Source organism: Alligator sinensis, unplaced genomic scaffold (assembly GCF_000455745.1).
Source record: "Alligator sinensis unplaced genomic scaffold, ASM45574v1 scaffold1892_1, whole genome shotgun sequence".
In the NCBI taxonomy this organism is placed as follows: Eukaryota; Metazoa; Chordata; order Crocodylia; family Alligatoridae; genus Alligator; species Alligator sinensis.
Genome location: NW_005842966.1, coordinates 368,702 through 373,415, shown reverse-complemented (window position 1 = coordinate 373,415; position 4,714 = coordinate 368,702). Strand labels below are relative to the sequence as shown.

The 4,714-nt window shown below is 61.3% G+C and overlaps 1 long non-coding RNA gene across 1 annotated transcript in view; it reads left to right on the top strand.

Annotated features, from left to right (window-relative positions):
• LOC112548157 overlaps positions 1-4,714 on the top strand; it is a 5,229-nt gene extending 515 nt beyond the window's left edge. The window contains exons 2-3 of the long non-coding RNA XR_003091968.1: positions 3,737-4,036; positions 4,678-4,714. This is a non-coding gene — a long non-coding RNA (uncharacterized LOC112548157). The remainder of the gene's footprint in view (positions 1-3,736; positions 4,037-4,677) is intronic.

Sequence of the window (4,714 nt, the reverse complement as noted above, 5' to 3'; positions counted from 1 at the left end):
GGAGGGGGGCTGATGGTGGGTGGGGTGGGCAAGGTAGGTGTGTCTGGGGGGCAGAGAGGTCTCTGACTATGGGGTGGGGGTTATCAGGTACCAGACCCCCCTCCCCTCACCCCCATCAGGGCCTGGCTGGACAGGTGCTCATTGGCTCTTTGAGAGGGTGGGGCTGGGAGAGAAGTGACCCCTGACCCCAAAGCACGTGGAAGAGCCCAGGTGTCTGGGTCCCCTGATTGCATGGGGGCTGCTGGGATGGGGTCCACAGGGGTGGAGGAGGAGTCAGCCCCTGCCCCCCAAACAACAACAGCAGCCTATAAAGGATAGGGCCAGAGGTCACAGCTGAGCTGCCCCCACTCCCCATCCACCCCCTGAGAGATGCCCTAGTGTAGATGGGCACCTGCTGCCCCCAAGGCCCAGGCTGGGCCTCTAGGTCTCCACCTCCTGGTGGCTGTGGGTACTGCAGGGGGGGCACCAGCGTGTTGAATCCCAGTTCAACCCGTGTCCTCCTTACTGATATTTCACCTGCCGAGTCAGCCCAGGACTCCTGGCTTCTCGCCCCCACCCCATCTCTGCTTCAGTTTCCCCAAGTGGTGCTCTCTTGCACCTGCTGGCCCTCCCACCCCCAGATCTCTGCATGGGGAATGGGGGGGGTCTGGTCCCCTTCTAAGAGCCAACCAGGTTGTGGCCTGGCAGAACTGGAGCAGGGGGAGTGGCAGGATGCTTGGATTCTTTGGAGGGTTGTGAATACTGTTAACAAGTGTTCCCTTTAACCTTCTCTGGTTATATCTGCTACAGGTTAACCCATAGAACCCACCTGGCAGGGGGGAGCCCTGGGCCACCATGGGGGAGGGGCCCTAGTCCCTGCCTGGAGCAGTGGGGGACCCCACTGGGGGCTTTTGAGAGGGGGACAGACCCACCAGCCCCTGTTGTGAGCTTCCCACCACTCCTGTTGTGAGCTTGCCCCAGTTTTATCCCAAAGGGGGAAGGGGGGGGGGGCTGGGAACCATGATGCTTAGGTTCTTTTGCAGATCAGGGGGGGGTTTGTGGGGTGGGGGGGGGGTGGTGGATGGGTCAGTCCATTCACTTTTCTGCTTTGGAGCCCAAAGTTCCCTGTTGCCATGGAAATGCTGGCAGCCACACTGAGCAGGGATTGGTTGGGGGAGGGGGGGGGGGGGGGGGGGTGTCAGCAGGGATTGGTTGGGGCAGGGGGTGGGGGGCTGTTCTCTCCACCCCCCACCCCAGGGTCTGGCAGTGGATTGGAAGGACCATGGGCAGGGGCAGTGCCCAAACAGGCCTGGGGGTGGTGGTGATGGTGTCTAGTGGTTAGAGCAAGTTGGGCAGGGGCCAGACTCCTGGGATCTATTCCCAGCTTTGTGTGGGGGGAGTTAGGGGCCAGAGCTGGGATCCTTAGTCTCCTGGGTTCTCTCCCAGCTCACTGGTGGGCAGCAGGGGCTGTGGGGGCTGGGAGCCCAGACACCTGGGTTCTACCCCTGGCTATTGCCAGCCTCTTGGAAGGGGGTGGTACTAGATGCTGGGGGCTTTTGATCATGAGATGGAGGTTGGGAAGGCTTCTCCTGCTGCCTCCTTCACCCCACCACTCCCCTACCCCCCTTACCCTGCTCCTTATTCCTGGGCAATCACTTCAGCAGTATGGGGCTCATGACACACAGCAGCTTAGCTCTAGAGCCAGCCAGCTGCTGACTGCAGACCACATCTGCCTCTGCCCCCACCTCTTCCCTGGGGGCAAAGTTCTAGGGCAGCTTGTGGGGTGCAGGGCTGGAGAACCCAGGTATCTGGGCCCACAATGCCCCATTAGTCCTTGAGGAGAAGGGGGAAGGACCCAGGCTGAGCCAGGGGGCTGGGGTCACCTAAGGTCACTGCTGGCATTAGTGTGTGGGGGGGGAGAAGGCATGTGATGTCACTGGTTGCCTTATGTAAGGCTTCATTAGTAACATCATCAGTCACTTGTGACCCAGATCCTTTCCCATAATCCTCTGCTCTGCCTGGGGCCATGATGAGGGAGGGGAAGTGGGGGTGGGGAGGTAGCCAGATCTCGGTTCTTATCCCTGCCCCTGGCCCCCAGTTCCCCCTGGGGACTTGCCCTTGTGGATGTGTGGCCCATGACACATGCCATGGTGGTTCTGATTCTAGCCAGCAGCTGGTAGGGTGGCCTAGGGCCTCAGGCGCCAGGCTGAGGACTTCTGGGTCCTTTTACCCCACCCCTCTGTGCCTTAGTTCCTCCATACAGTGACCTCTCACCTGTGCCAAGAACCCCCCTTTCCCCCAAAATCTTCCTGGGTCTCTGCATGGGGGGCCTGGGGATACCCCAATCATGGGGGACCTCCCATAACTGGGACTTGGAAGTGTGGGGGGTGCAGGATGCCTGGGTCCTTTCCCTGGTTCTGTGAGCCAGGTGGGGTCTGGTGCTTGGGGCAGGGGGAGGGGCTGGGTGACTGGACACCTGGGTCCTCTCCTCCGATGAAGGACAGGATTGAGGGCTAGAGCAGGGGAGCCTGGACGCTTGGGTCCCCTTTCCCTGGCTCTGTGACGGGATGGGGTGCTGGGGTGTGCAGATCATACCTCCCACCTGGATTCCCCCCTAGCTGGGGATTGTCCCTCGGCAGTGTGGGGTCCATGACGCATGGTTTGGCAGCTCCAGTTCCTGCCAGCAGCTGGCAGTGTGACCTCAGGGGTTGGGCTGATGCTGGGCTGGGGGACTCCTGGGTTCTTTTCCCCCACCCCTTGGCCTCAGTTTCCCCACTGGGGGGCTTCTCTTGCCTCAGTTTCCCCCAATGGCATGTTGCCACTTGGGAGGGAGGGGGGAGTTGATCTGACACCAGAGCATCAGGCTGGAATCAGCTCCATCAATGGGCCGGGATTAGCTGGGATCAGCCAGGCCGGAGCCTCTGGTCTCCCCACCTCCTCCACCCCTGCTGACTCAGGACACCACCCCCCCTTCCCCCTTTTGAATTTAATCTCTAATAATTGGGGCTGGAGGGCGGAGATCACAGCCCCCCGCGCGTGCCCCCCCCCGGCAATGATGAACCCAGAGGTGGCTGGTCCTGGGGTACAGCCTGGGGATGGGTGGCAGCAATGAAGAACAGGCCCTCGGTCTAGGGGAGGGAGTGGTTTCAGCTTGGTGGGGAGGGGGGCTCTGATGGGGAGGTCTTAGTTCAGTGATGGAGTCTCTGATAGAAGTGGGGGTCCTAGCTTGAGGGGTTTCTGGGGGGGTGTGCTCTGGGAGGGCCCAGCTTTGGGAGGGGGCACTGGGGCCTGTCCTTCATACCTGGTTTCTGGTCAGGCTTGGGGATGCTGGGAGTTTGGGGGGGGGAGGCAGAGAGTGAGGTCTGTGCTCTTTGCCAACAGTCCTGGTTTGAGGATGGTCAAAGCCAGTTGGGGGGGCTGTAAGAGCCATGGGGTACATGACTGCCACAGCGGGCGCTGGGATGTCTACCTGCAATGCCCTGCACTCGCACTGAGGCTGTTGCCTGGGTGGGGGGGGTCTCAGGATCCTGAGCGGCGCTTTTGTGCTGATCCAACAGCTCATCTTGGGTTTACAGGGATCAGTGGGGTGAATCAGGCTTGTGAGGCACCAGATCTGGCTGGGGGGGATTAGGAGATGGCTTGTTGCCTTGGGCAGGGGTGGTGAAGGCTTGGGGGGAAATTGCTCCTTTCCCAGCTGTGGGGGGAGGGGTGCTGGCTGGACCCAACCTCCCCCCAGTATTAACCCTTTGTTTTTCAGCTCCAGCAGGGAGACCCCCCTCCCCACTCACCATGGACACCCCTGCAGCTGCTGCCACTGGGGGTCTCCCATCCCCTGCCAAAGCCAAGCCCCCCTCCAAAGCCATTCCCCCAGGGGGCAAGCGACCCACAGCCCTCCCCAGCAATGGGCCCAAGGTTCTGAGTGCTGGGGGGGGCAGGCGGGCAGAGGTCCCCCCCCGGAAACCTCCAGCTCCACTTGGGGCCAAGGCTGTGGTCAGGAAGCTGCCAGCAGAGAGACCTGAGGGGGGCAGGAAGGCACCAGGCCCCCCCACAGCCAATGGTATGTTCCAGCACCTCCCCCTAACCAATGCTGTGTTCCAGCACCTCCCCCCACCCCCAAATCCTCCTGGCCAGGGAGTTATGGGTTTAAATCCCTGCCCCACTTCCCAGCTCCTAGGCAGAGACATGTGAAGCTACATGAGTGGGGGCCCCCATTCCTGGCCTGATCCCCCACTGCAGCCCCGGAATCAGGGGGACAAAGCCCTCAAGCTGGGAACCCCTGGGTCCCAGCCCAGCCTCAGTGCCTGGCCTAAGCTGTACCCCTCCCACAGCACCACTGGAGGGGGGAGGGGGACCCCCTGATCCCCAGAGCAACCCTGAGATGCTCCCCCCACCTCAGGGCAAGTGACCTTGGCATGAGCACAAGGCATCGTGGGTCATTTTGGCATCAGAGTGGTCAGCTCTCTGGTCTGGGCTGGGAAAATCCTGCTGAGAAAGACCCAGTTCCCAAGATCCCAGCTCAGTCAGATGTGGGGTTTTTTTTCCCTAGCCCTCTGCATGTTTCCCCCAAAACACTGGATTTTGCCCCATTCTGGGGCAGGCTGGGTGGCGGCAGGGTACTGAGCTCAGGGGATCCCTGAGCCCCAGCCCCATGTTGCCTTGACCCCAGGCTCCATCTTTTTCCTTGTTTTATTTTTCAAGCCAAGTCAGCCCCAGCGAAGCCTGAGAGACCCGAGCC